Below are 14,536 nucleotides of genomic sequence, written 5' to 3' on the forward strand. Positions count from 1 at the left end.
GGAAGATAGAGCCCTTCCCTCAGCCTGAAAGAATAAAGGGTCATCAGCTTATGCCAAGTATAAAAATTTCATTCCCCTGTTTCCATGATTGTTTTGGGAGTAGGACAGTAACCCAGTTCTGAGCAATAAGATCAAATGACAGTCTAATGGTGGGTTCTACTCAGAAGATTTTTGTTTACTGCTATAAAGAGAAGCAGCAAATTCCTTCCTCCCTGATTTAATTAGGTATGAGCCTGGTACCTGTAGCTACAATAACCATTTTGTGGTCATGAGGCAACAACTCAAAGAGCAAAGGTAGAGCAGTAACAAGAACATATTTGATGATATTATTGAATTGTTGACCTAATCTGGAACAATCTGTTTCAAGACTTTCCATGATTTGTGAGATGATTAAAATTTTCTATTTTTGTAGCCACCATTTTTGTTACTTGCAATCAAAGACATCTTGTGTCATATAAACACTATCCAACTTGTATTGTAATTTGTTCATTTTCACATCTGTAAGTTACATTTTATTGATTTTTTTTGTATTCCTAGCACTGAGTATAAGACTGGCACTTAGTAAGACTTCAATGATTGATTTAAAAGGTGTTAGATGCAGGATCCAATTTTAGGTTCTATAAAACTTTCGATTGTCTCATTGCAAATTCATTTCTGTCTGTTACTGGGGCAAAAGAATGATTGAGAAACACTTTGAAAAATGTCCACAATAAAAACATGCAATGCTATCTGTCATAAATAAAAAAATAATGACTGGTATAGTGGCTACTGCTGAGAAATCTCTCTTGAAGATTTTCAGATATTCCTGTTAGCCACAGTTAGACCTAAGTCTCTGGTGATCATTGCTTCTGGTCCTAAATCAGTGTATATAGCTGTATTTAAGGTGATATTGCTCTAGAAAACCTAGGACATGTGTTTTGTACATTTAGTAAGAATTTCTTTAATATCTTCTGCTTACCAAGCACTTCATTAAGCCCTGGGGATGATAAATGAGCCACCACACAGCCCCTACCCATGGAAAGCTTAAGTGCCAATACAAAGCTCCTGACCTACATGGAAGTGGTCACCAATCTCATGCCCTCTTAGAATAGCATGGGGTTCCTCCTGAGTTAATTCAGAAAACCAAATTCTTAGGCATTTATCTTTGATGATGTTCACGAAATGGTGAAATGGAAACTTCCAGGCTCAGCCCTCCTGAGTCAAGTGTGTTGTGGAAGGTGACTTTCTGCTTCAGTCACACTCAGCCTTCAACATATACCCACATCCTCCAGAGGCACCCCTTGCCCAGAGTGTGCCCTCTGCACACTTCTCCCAGATGGGCTATTCCAAGGGGAAGAGGGGGTTGGGTGAAGATTTGGGAGGATTATGAGTAGTGCCTTGCTTCCCTGTGAATCAGCACATACAAAGAAAATACTCGTCAGACCCCATTCTCCTCCTAGCTAACTGAAGGAGGCCAAAACTCTTGTGCTTGGCACCATTGGTCCCCGAGGCTCAAGTCCTCAGTTACACGTGGACTATAGTGCACAAAAGCACCACACTTTGAACTCTTCATTCCCCCGCTGATCTGCCTTTTGTAGAAATTGCTGGAAAACTGACTTTTCTATCCCTCTTTCCTGACATGAGCCTTCCCATCTTCCCTTAAAGACATTTTTCTCTGCTCTCCTGTCATTAAGCTTTTAGAGATGTCCTGGACTTCTGCTAGTTGCTCCAGCTGTATTTTTTCTCCTTGGAGAGGCATGGATACCAAAGCCTGCCTGGGAAGGCGTCCCAGTTCCTCCACTTAACAGCTGTTGGATTCAAGTTAGGATCACTCCCTGTGGCTCAGTTTCTGCATCTATAAAATGGAAATTTACCACCTTTGCCCTCAGAGTTCCCGTCTTGGGCTTCCAATTTACCAGCTTGCATCACTGATCCCCCTCTGAGCTGACCTCCTGCGGTCGTTCACCTCGCAAACTCACGTTTGTGGAACCACAATTACAACCATCACCGTATTTAAGACTCATCTGCAACTGATTTATGCACTTTGTGAAAAAAAAGGTCTTAAAACGGTGGACGTATTACTTGTGCCTTTTTATGTACATATGTTACACTTCAATAAAGAATTTATTTAAAATTTTTAGTCATGGTAAACCCCCTGAGCCAAACAGGGCTCACTTTCTCACTCTGCTCTCTTTTTCCCTATTCTTAGTTCTAATGGTTGCACGTTGAGTATACACTTATGTTAGAAAGACACCAAAAAACAGCAAAAGAATAAAAATCAAAAATCCCACCTATGCCCATTCCCAGCACTCAGAGACAATTGCTAAAATTTTAGGTAAGTATAATTTTTTACTATAAAAATGAAATCATATGTTAGTGATACTTTATAATCTTTTTGAGGTAATCTACTATAGTTCCAAAATATTGTATTTTACAAGGTGCATTATGTTCCATTAAATGAGTGTAACACAATTATTTAACCTATCTCTATTGCTAGAGACATGCATGGTTCCAGTATTCAGGAATGCTGCTTTAAACAGCTCTGGAACTAAATCATTGCACTGCCTTGGGTTTCACTCAATTCAATTTTCAATTATTCACATGGCTCCTTCCAGTCTTATTTAGGCTTCTTGATCTTTGAGGCAATTCAGAATTGCTTTATTATGCACTAGATCTTCTGGACTTTTCCTGTGAAAGATTTACATTTCACTGAAACAAATAATGAGTTTGATGCAGGCGTTTTCAAGGATAAGATGGGAAGAAACAGAGGCATTCTGGGTCACAAAATTTCTTGGCTGTAGTGGGTAGGCACAAGGGACCTCCAACCCTCAGACCCCTGACTTGCTGAGGCTGATGCCGCTCAGGAGTCCTGTTGTGATTCACAGTGGTGTTTGCTTCCTGAGCTTTATTTGCTGTTTCTGCCTGTGCTAATGACTGCAAATTGCTAATGGTTGTGAAGAGCTAATTGTTGTGCAAGGTGTTTCTCTCTGTCCCAATTGCCAGGGGAGCACACAGTCACAGTTAAACAGAGACTCATTAGCGCCTCTGACACAGTCCTCCTGGGGAATCCTCATCATAGTCTGGCAAATAACCAACCCTCTCCACCGACTCAGAGCCAGCAGTCTTTGCGCTTGGCCAGCAACAAAAAGCAGGGGAGGCGAGGATTTAGGGGAGCATTTCCCAGGAGGAAACAAAGGAAGCAGACGGTGTGTGTTGAGCTTCAGCTGGAGTACAGAAGTGAAAGGACTCAAGTCTCTGAAAACAATAGCAACGTAGCTGGAACATGCCAGGCACCACTGTGGGTGCTTCGTGGTCCCCACTTTTCAGAGAAGTACACTTAGACTCAGAATGAAGGCTTCCCCCCAGATCCTTTTTATTCCAGACTAGATTCCTCCTCCCTCACCATACTGGGGATTGAACCTGGGGATTTCTACCACTGAGCCACATCCCCAACCCTTTTTTTTTATTTTAATTTTGAGACAGGATCTCACTAAGTGCTGAGGGGCTCTCAAAGTTGCTGAGGCTGACTTGGACTTCCTCAGCCTCCCCAAGCACTGGGATCAAAGGCATGCCCCCACTACACCCCGCCAGAGACCAGATTCTGAACAGGACATGGAGACTAGTGACCATTTGCAGGATCTGCTGGTGAGTGTGTGTGCATGAGGAGAGAAAGCACTTGAACATTTGAACACTAAATTTCATTCATTATATTCCATGAGTTCCTCCTGAAAGGTGGGCTGGTTAAAAAGCAAAACAGCCACAAGCTCATGTTGGCTGATCAATGATCATTTCTGCTAGATTCCTATACATAAGATGTAAAGTCTGCATCCACTGAAATTCCATATTGTAAGCTACCCACGTAAAAATCTATTAGGTTATCTATTATTTCCCTGTCCTTTGACTTGAGTTTAGCAATTTATTTGATAAAACAAACTTAGGCATAGTAATGTGCTTTGAATTCAAAGTGTGGCAAGTTTTGGAAACCCTTTTTCTATTTCTCTAGGCACTTAGAATTATTCAGTCTGAGAAATGCATTTCAGAACCGCCTCTCCACCCCCAGTTTTTAAAATGTGTCTTTCAACCTATGCCTTCCTTTTCCCAGGCACTGCAATCATTTGCTGCTTTGTGCTGGTAATTTTACATGCAAAATTGTGCTTCCAATTCTGTACGACATTTTTTCAAAAAGAAATTGAATTGACAGCAATAGGAATTAATGGAGAAGCAATGTCTAGAATTGCCATGAGATTGTTAGCTCCAGTTCATCCTATATATTCTTTGAGAAAACAAAGCAGAGGGGCCAGTCCTTTGGGAATGACAGTCTGCTAACACAGGATAGAGGGGGAAAAAAACACTGAAAAGCAAAACACTGCCATTTACAGTTGCTGGACAAGTTGCCTGGGCAACGCCGGCACAGGGGATGAGGAGTTGGTCTCACCTGCCATCCTTTCCATCCCTTTCCCCTGCCTCATTAGCTTAACAGAAATAGCAGGTGCCTTTATTGGCTTGGTTATTAACAGGGCAAAGAACTGGCATGAAAGTTAATGTTAAACTCTCAACCAACTCAATAATGGGATTAGGTGTGAGCAAAAAAAAAAGGAACAACAACAGAGTTTATACTATGTCTAGTTTTTAGGACGGTGGCAGGTGCTGATTGTGACTGATAAATTATTCCTGATGTAATTATTCCAAGCAGATTATTTAGTGTAGCAAGAGAGATTGATACAAATGATGTCATTCAAAAGTTAAGAGAGAAACCAAAAGGGAAAGGCTCCTGGATTGTACGAAAATGATCGCTCTAGAGTCAGGTCCATTTGGTTCTACCAGGTCCCAGTCCAGGATGCGTAATTTCAACTCCGGTTGGGCACAAAATGACTCCTATCATTCCTGTTGATAATCATGGGCCAGAGCAAAATGAGGGCTTTTTCCAGTGTTGCTGAGCTGACCATTGCTGACATATGTCCCCACCCTTGAAAGGATAGCACCATCACCTGGGAAATGCAAGACCTTTCTTCAACAACTGAGCTCACAGCCAGGGAAGGAGCAACAGTTTGGCATATAGGAGGCAGGCTACAATTGTTAACTTTTTATTATTTCCTATAAGAATTTCTCATTTTTCTTCCTAAATATGAAAAATCAACATGCATAATGAAGATCTAAGATAGTAACCCTACTATTTCCAACTTTTTGAAATAAAAAATCTAAAAAAAAAAAGTCCAGTCAGTTGTACTGACCTGAACTAAGACAAGTTTCAAATATAATATAGGATAACTAGTTAAATTTGAATTTCAGAAAACAAATGATTTTCCAAATTAACTATGTGCTCTATTTGTCCAAAGTCCAAATTTAACTGTGTCCTATGTTTTTATTTGCTAAATCTGGCAACATTACACCATAGCCCCAGATATAGTGTAGAAGACAGGGGTAAGAGGATCCCCCAAGAAAATCCATGCAAGAAATGTAAGATATAACATGAGGAAAGAAACTGTTGGTTAAATATGGTACATAAACCCACAAGTTAAGCTCAACTCTGTCCAGAAAAATCTCCAAAATAATAGAGAATAAAAACCCAGTCAGGTTCAGTGGTGCACACCTGTAATCCCAGAAGCTCAGGAGGCTAAGGCAGGAGGATTGCAAGTTCAAAGAAGCCTCACCAGCTTAGCAAGACTCTAAGCAATTTAGTAAGTGTAATATAAAACCAATACTCCGGCCTCCCCACCACCTGTCAATCTGCACTCTGCCCGCCTCTTACGTTACAGGAATTTCCGGCTTACGCTGCCGCCATTTTCCTGCTTCCCATGTTACGTCCTAACATGCTAGATAGCTATTGGTTCATCAGTCAGCTTGCAAGTATTCTCCTCCGCTACTGGTTCCTTCCAGCCCACGAGATTCCAATATCTGGGAGAAGCTACATGCCATCTTTCTCTTTTTCCTTTCTTTTCACCGTGAGCGGACGTGTTAGTCCTCTGCATAATAAAATCTCTTGCGTGAGACCTCGTGTCTGTGGTGCATTTTTCTGGGAGTTATTGGCGAGCCGCAACTGAGACGAGCGAGCAAGCAGCAGTTCAGCGGGATCGCACAGCAGCGGCTAGAATCGCTGCGGGTCCCAAGCTGCCTTACAGTAAGACCCTGTATCAAAATAAGAAATGAAAACAAAACAAAAAAAGGACTGGGGATGTGGCTAAGGAGTTAAATGCTTCTGGATTTATCCCAGTACCAAACCAAAAAAACAAAAACCATAAAGAAATGGGAATAGGACAAGACAGCAGATGACAGATTTCAAAACATTGAAAGATAAAATGTAGCATATAAATGGTAACTGATGTAGCAAAATGAAGAAAGCTTGACATTGGAGAAGCTGATTAAGGGGCAAGAATCTGGAAAATCTCAGAAATGAGGGGTGCCAAAGGTCTCAGAAGACATCAAGGTGGGAGGGTTTAGTTGAAAGATCATGTAAGAAGCAGGTGACACCCTTTCCCTGCCTCATGCTCAGAGGGGCTGAGAGGTTTACCAGGAAGGATGAACCTGAGAGATACCAGACGTAAGCATATCAGGTTCAGGAATGAAATTACTGTGCTGAAAACTGTTGGGACTAATGACAGGTTAACTAACTCAGGCTGACTCCTTACTCCCTGGCGGGTGAGCAAGATCAAGGCCTCAAAGGCGGTTTCAAACATTAACGTTGATAAATTGGACCACCATCAGGGATTGGTTAACAACAGTTCCAGGAATGAGATCAACTCGTGCTTTCCATACAGTCCTATGGGACTCTCACCCCGCACCTTACTGACCTTTAAGCTGATTGGTTCCTGCCTAGCCTTCACCCTACATAAAAGCTGTGTGACTTCCTCAATAAATGAGTTCCTGTTGTAACTGGTCTCCTCCAGGCGTCTGATTGTCCTCCACCCGGAGGGCTGGGTGTGGGTGGTAAGTTGGCCCTACCTTTCCCTGTCTGGCCTTGTTGGGGAGTGCTCCCTTCCCTTATCACTGGTCGAGAAGAGCAAGGGGGCTAAAGACCCCAACAAAAAACAGAAGAGTTAAAGTCTACATGGCAAGTAGTAAAATGTGCATTCCCATCCTTCTCCAGCTGGGTTTTTAGATTGTTGACATCTAGTTAAAGGAAGAGTTCACTGATACTTGCCAACCATTCATTAGGAAAATTACTAGGTCCCTGACTGATTAAACCAGTCTAGAGCTTAGTTTAGACTTAGTTTAGCTTAGTTTAGAGTCTAGTTTAGACTCCATGCCTAGAGCTTCCCAGTGAGTGACACTTTCTTAGCCAAGAACAAGTAGCTAGGGATGGCTGATGTTTAAAGAAAATCACCTAAAGTGGGAGAGAGACCCTCAAAGTAACAAACAGAATAAATTAAAAGGTTCCTGGAATAAAGGACTAATAAGAACACTCCAGAATATCACAACCAGTCATGGTGGATCAGGTCTGTAATCCCTCAGGAGGCTGAGGCAGGAGAATTGCAAATTTAAAACCAGCCTCAGCAATTCAGTGAGACAAGTCTCCAGATAAAAAAATAAAAAGAACTGAGATGTAGCTCAGTGATTAAGCACACCTGTGTTCAAATCCTCATTAAAAATAAATAAATTGGAATGGAGTGTAGCTCAGTGATAGAGAACACCTGGGTTCCATCCCCAGTGCCACAAACAAAAGAAAAAAGAAAATCACAAGTATTACTCTTGGAAAGATAATATCTAGTATCAACAAGATAATGGGATGTCTTTTTTTTTTAAAATCAATCTGAGCAAGAAACAACAAATAGAAAATTAAAACAAAAGGAAAAGGATATTCTATAAAGAATTGAAAGACAAATCTCAGAAAGTAGAACAAATGATCAAAGAGCAGAATAATCAAAGACAGGACATAGAATTAGAAGAACATTCAAAAGATCAAACATCTACCCAATAGAAGTTCCAGAAAGAGAGAAGAGAGAAAGCAGAGGGGGAAATTATTAAAGAAATAAGAAGTGCATCTCCATCTTGTAAGGACCCATCAATCATTTAAAATCATGAATTGAAAAATAACAGCACAGACCTATAAATGTGTTAATGCCACTGAACTGCACCCTTAAAAATGGTTAAGGTGATAAATTATGTGATGTGTATTTTACCATCTCTAAAACAATTATGAAACAAAATACATCAAGGTAGATTTTCATTGACAGCCAAGGAAAAAGAATCCTAAACACTTTGGGGCCCAGTTGGGAAGAAAAAGAATCTCACATATCAAAAATCAGAACTGGCATCCAACTCCAGCCACAGTGAAAATTAGAAATAATTGGGAAATGCCCTCAGAAGTCTGAGGGGAAATTACTCTCAGCCAAGAACTTTATCTCCTGCGCAAGTGTCAAACAAATCATCAGTAAAGGTAGGAAAAAAAAAAAAAAAAGGCTTGTTCGAATATGCAAGGTAACAAAGGAATCAGGTCTGGAATGTCGAAAGGGAACATCCTAAGCCAAAGCTAGACAAAACAGCTGGCTGGTATTCAGGGGTCCTCGCTTTGTTCTTCAAATTGCAGGGCATGTGGTCACCCTGGGCTGCCTTCACTCTATGATACTCTTGCTCACATTGCTTCTCCCCCTAAACTCCTAACTCCAGCCACATTATTCCCTAGTTAACACCGAAGAGCTCAAGCATCCCATACCCCATGATATCGCTGTTTGTCCTTATGATAGAATTGGCTTATATTCCCTGTGTCCCCAACCTAACAGACAGAAAACTCATAACACTTTATTCCACTTATCCCTTCAGGGGTTGGCCCTCCCATTTTGGTTGTCAGTCCATCTCTGTTTCTCTGGCCCAAAGTAGGGATTAGAGCAAACCCTAAGGAAAGACTTTGATGAATGGATAAACGTATGGGTGGACGTCAAGGATGAAAAGAAAAAAAAAAAAGTTACACAGATTTGTAGCCACAGAAAGTTAAGACTCAATATTAATAAGTGTGTGTGTGCAGGGGACAATTTCATCCTGAATCTCCCTCAAGGGGCAAAATGCCTACATTCATTCATTCAACAAGTATTTACTGAGTACTGTGTCCTATACTAGAGTCTAGAATATTAAATAATGGATTCTGTCATTTAATGCCTTTCAATTTGAGTTGGGGAGAAAAGAAAAATGTACATATTAAATCAATACTAGGAAAGACTTATAGCAATACAGATTGAGCATCTCTTATCTGAGAATCCAAAATCCAAAATGCTCTAAATACTGAAAATTTTAGTTCCCTATATGAAATGGTTGGAAAATTCCACACCTGACCTCAGGTGATGGGTGGCTGTCAAAACACAACCATGTTATAAATATTTTATAAAATTACCTCCAGGCTATGTGTATGAGATGTACATGAAACAGATGAATTTTGTGTTTAGACTTGGGAGGCATCCCCAAGATAACTCATTATGTGTATGCAAATATTTCAAACCCAGAAATCTGAACTCTGAAATGCTTCCGGTCCCAAGCATTTGGATAAGGAATATATGAGATGTCAAAATGCAGAATAAAATCCAGTGTCAAAGTGGAGTTCCAAATAATGAGCCCAGAATGGGCAGATCACCTTAGGCAGGAATAGTCAGAGGTGGCTTCATGGAGGAGGTAAGACTGCAGCTGATCTTTAACAGATCTGATTCAGATCAGTAGATGAAGTGGCAACATTCCAGACAGAGAACAAACAAGACAAAGCTGAGAATCATGCAGATTGCATGAGGCAGAGAGTTGGTGTCGGGCACGGTGAGTGGAATGATTGGACTAGTGGGGACATATGTGGTGAATATCTCACCAAGAAAGTTGGGTTTTATAACGGAGCCATACATGAAGCCTTCCCCAAATTCCAGTTCCTCTACAATTAGAACCACAAAATTAGAGCCTCCTTCTGCCATATTGTTTAATCTCCTACACACATTTTCAATAGCATACCTATCACAGTGAATATGATGGTCTGTGGCTCCCTTTGCCATCAGACCAGGAGATCTAAAGAGCCAAAGCTGTCATTTTTACCATTAGTTCTGCACTGCTTAGCACAGTGCCATGAGCATAGTAGTCTTGGAGGTACTTATTGAAGGAATAGAGAATGTGGGGGCTGAGATGGACTATGCAAGGCAGGGGGTGGATGTCAGATGGCTTCTCTGCGCCAGCTCCTAATGCCACCTTCCATGGTCTCAGTGCTCTTCCCTACACCCTGTGCTGTAAAAACTTCAGCCCTGGGGGAACACTGATGTTTCATGCTTCTTATCACTCAAGTATTGACCCAGAATTGAAGCCCAAAGGAACCCCAAGTCTGCATGCCCCATGCTGTGCTTTGTAGATAGTGACTGAGTGACATCAGCTCCTCAACTCCTGCAAAATAGCTTCACAAGTCATATTTACCCTTTATCCTCTTGGCCCAGAAGAAAAGAATTCACTCCTCTCTCTCTCTCTCATATTCATATATATATATATATATATATATACATACACACAACACACATATTTATACGTTTATATACATTTATACAAATAAATTCTCAGTAGTTCAAGCGTTAGTTTCAACTTCTGGATTGCAAAATTCTGCTGCCAATTTAACATCTGTGAATTTCCAATCCTTCACCAAGGCCACCTAGCATTAAGAGCCAAGTGCCTGTTTTCTATTTCCAAAGCAGTCTGCTCTGCTCTGCTAGGAGCTCTGCCCACTCCTGGGAAGTGACAGGAGCTTCATAAAAATGGCTCAGGTGACATTGTACCTGCTGTGCTGGGAGAGCTGAGCAGATGATTTCTCCACATCTCTTAATTTTTGTAATTGCCCCTGGGGGGATATGATCTAGATTCCATTTCATTCCTAGAAGATATACTACAACATAATCTTCCAAAATCTCTTAAAGATTAGCATATTACCTTGTTTTCCCCTATGTAATAAACACCCAGCTCCTAGCAGTCACAGTTTTGTGAGTTCCATCCTGCAATGGTGCCCCAGGCAAATGTAATTAAATGAAGGAATGATGTTTTGTTTCTCCCCTCCCCCCACCTCAGAATCACTCTCTCTTTTCCTGTGAATCAGGAAACAGCTGGCAAACCAGTTTATTGTTTTTATTCACTTTAGCTCGCAGTTCAAGCTGGGAAGTCTTTCAAAACATAATCTTTTTAAATGAGTAGAACTCTAGGTTCAGTCCTGAATTTTCTGTTACCTTTAGGTAAAAAGGGTTTCTTAGACACCAAAAGAAGTAAGTAGACATTGTTTCTCCCCCTGGGAGAATGCAGACATACATGGGGAAATACAATATAATGTGGTTGGGCCACTGGAGAAGTGTCTACATTGTGCTGGGGAATCCCGGTGGCTGGAGACAAGCCATGTGTAGGGATGTTGGAGAAGCCATTCTAGAGGAAATGATAGTTTGTTTTGGGAGTGGAGGTGGGTAGAAGTTTGCTAATGCTGAAAGCTCCTTCCAGACAAGACAGAAAGTTTGTGCACCTTGTGAAAGGGTATCAAAGATCTCACTAGGGGCATATCTGAGGAGAATTTAGTGAAAATCAGCTAGTGGGAAAATGATGTCACTCATCGAAATTCTCACTGAAGATAATGTTTTCTGCCCTTGTCTTTCAATCACTCAGCTGACTGTTCTTAGAACAGTGGACTTAAAAGCCTTGATTATGTTATGAAATTCTCATTCATACATGTCCCTATTTGTCAGACGTTCATATAGTTTATCCAGAAAAATAACAGTTTATATTAATTGACAACAGTGCCTTCTTTAACTCTCAAATGTCTCTATGCTTGGAAAGTATATCATACAATTATCCTACCTCATAGAAAAAAATTAAAAATCTACAAAATATTTGTCTGACCAAGGAATATGCATTTCTATTGGAAAATTCAATCATCTTGCTTCATATACCAAAAATGGTTTCATATCTTCTGAGAACAAAACATACTTTTCAAAGATGGGTTTCTTGAAGGCAGAGTAATAGACTCAATGATAGTCAAAGTCCTTCCCAAACAGAATTCTGTGTTCAGAAAGTGTTTTTCCCCTTATTCTTTTAAATTGAGACAAATAAAACATTGCCTCTTCCCCTATTTAGAACTATTACTCATGGGTTAACAGAAAAGAACATTTAGCCTTTACAGGACATGTAGTAGTAGATTACCCACAGAAAGAAATGCCCTTCATCTTCCTTTTTCCAGTGAGTTTTGTACCAAACAAAGTGATTTCCATTTGTAACTAAGTTGAATGTTCTTCTCCCTTGCTCCAGAAGAAAAGGCGGATAGAATGTACTGAGGATTTGAGACCAAATATCAGAAAAATCAGAAAGCTTCTATACTGTCACTGTTACCAGAGGAATTAGAGTTCTGCTTCTAAAATTCAATTTAAGAAATCACAAACACTGTGGTAGGCCTTGTGCTAAACTATGGGGAATACAATGGAAAAAAAGCTGCCCACTTGTTCTTGTATCACTCAAGAAGGGCTAAATTATGCCACCATAACAAGCCACCCCCCAAACTTAGACAACAAAGTTTATTTTCCAGCAAGATTCCTTGTAAGTTTTAAGCTGGTTAAAAACACTACTCTGCATGTTTTTCATTCTAGGACCTCGGCTGAAGAAGCAACACCATCAAGAATATTGTCAGCATCAGAAGGACAGAAAAGAAAATGTGGTGAAGCCCATACTAACTTTTCAAGCTTCCACCAGGAAATGGTATCATCTACTTTTACTTCATCGGCCAGTAGAAGTTACACTGCCTTACTTAAATATAAGGGGGAAGAGAATGACAATCCTACCATAAGCTTCACAGAAAAGGAGATGGCATGGTGCTAAATAGACTTACTGACACTGAAAACCAATGCAGAAATTATATTTTGGAAAAAAAGATAGACAAAGAACTAGTCACACACTCTCCAATATTCACTGAGACACTGACATGGAACTGTACTAGCACCATATGAATATAAATCATAAAACATAATACTTTCTGTGGAAATTCTTACAATAAGAGTTTCTGGTACCTAAGGAATCAGTAACAGGCAAAAACTACAAGAATTCACAATGAATGTCCACACATTAAAGAAAGTCAGTAGTGGTACTGAAAATAATAGAACTTCCAATATATCAGGGACATTAGACATCACTGTGTCCCTTCTTACTGGTGTAGAACTTAGAGTTCCAGCACCATGGTGAACTGAATATGGATTTATTTAGTTCTCTCCCTGATACAAATATGAATAAATACAAGAAAAAACTTAATGTGGCTGAACTTGATGGAATGAGAAATTCCTCATTTCCAGGCAACAGAGTGTATCCACAGAATGACAAGTGCAGAAGCTAATGCCAGGAGACTCATCCCAAGGGCATATTAGACTGAGTTGGGGGCCCTACAATTTTAATATGCATGCAAGGCAGGAGACTTGGTTAGTGCCCACGTAGAGTAAAAACATGTACCAAAACTCGGCGTAAAGCCAAGAGCCCAAATAGTTATATGTGTTTCTTTGTTTTGCTTTGGCTTTTGGTTTTGGGTTTTGTTTTTTGTTTTTGTTTTTGTTTTTTTCCCCTACAAAGTGAGATTAGAAAAACTCCAAATTCTGGACAAGGGAAATGACTGGTAATTTCTTCTCTTCTTGTCCTTGGAATTGGGCAAAAAAATTCCTATTAGATATTTTTTTAAAAACCTGAACATAAATGATATTCTAATTTAGAGTACTCAATTGGTATAGAAATTCTGAGTAGATAAATCAATGTGTATACTGGATGTGGCATAATAAACCCAACCTCAGGACTTGAACAAAGAAAATGTGCACTTCAACTAAGGCAATTTTTTTTTTTTTTTTTTTTTGCAGTAGTAGCTATTGAATCCAGACCTTGTACATGCTAGGCAAGTGTGCTACCACTGAGATACATCTAAAGTCCTTTTTGTCTAAATTTTATTTTGAAACAAGGTCTCACTAAGTTTCTGAGATGGACCTCAAACTTGTATTCTCCTGTCTCAACCTCCCAAATAGCTGGAACTATAGGCCTGCAACCACCACACTCTGCTTGAAGCAAGATGTTTTTAACTCGGTGCATATTGATCTTTTAAGGGAAAAGGAGAGAAACACTGGTGATAAACTCATCATAAAACTTAGAAAAGGCCTGATTAAAAAAAATACACATACAACAAAAAGGAATTGATGATAACATAAAATTGGCATTCCCCCAAAAACTGAAATAATAAATTTAAGAAATTATAAAATAATTATTCCTAATAATAATAAAGAAGAAAACCAAAATGAGAGAATACACTACTAAAAAAAGACCAAGCAGATTTGGGAAAAAAATTGTTGAACTAATATATCAAAGTACAATTTTTAAACTAATCGAAAAATAGAAATCAAAAAGAATACAATATGTTAAAATTCAAACATGTAGTAATTACAGTAAATATAAATGGACAAAATTTTCTAATTCTAAGAGACTGATTATCAATCATATTTTAAGACATCTCAATCTAATTGTTGGATGTACATTATAAGACACAAGGAGTTTAAATGTTAAAAGAAATAGAAAAACATGTATATGCAAATAACAATGAAAAAGAAGTTCAGTGTAGCCT

General features: G+C 39.6%; 1 long non-coding RNA gene across 1 annotated transcript in view; it reads left to right on the forward strand.

Moving 5' to 3' along the window:
• LOC124964232 (uncharacterized) overlaps positions 1-12,854 on the forward strand; it is a 135,711-nt gene extending 122,857 nt beyond the window's left edge. The window contains exon 9 of the long non-coding RNA XR_007104901.1: positions 12,540-12,854. This is a non-coding gene — a long non-coding RNA (uncharacterized LOC124964232). The remainder of the gene's footprint in view (positions 1-12,539) is intronic.
• Positions 12,855-14,536: the final 1,682 nt, after the last annotated feature.

Source organism: Sciurus carolinensis, chromosome 14 (genome assembly GCF_902686445.1).
Source record: "Sciurus carolinensis chromosome 14, mSciCar1.2, whole genome shotgun sequence".
Taxonomy (NCBI): Eukaryota; Metazoa; Chordata; class Mammalia; order Rodentia; family Sciuridae; genus Sciurus; species Sciurus carolinensis.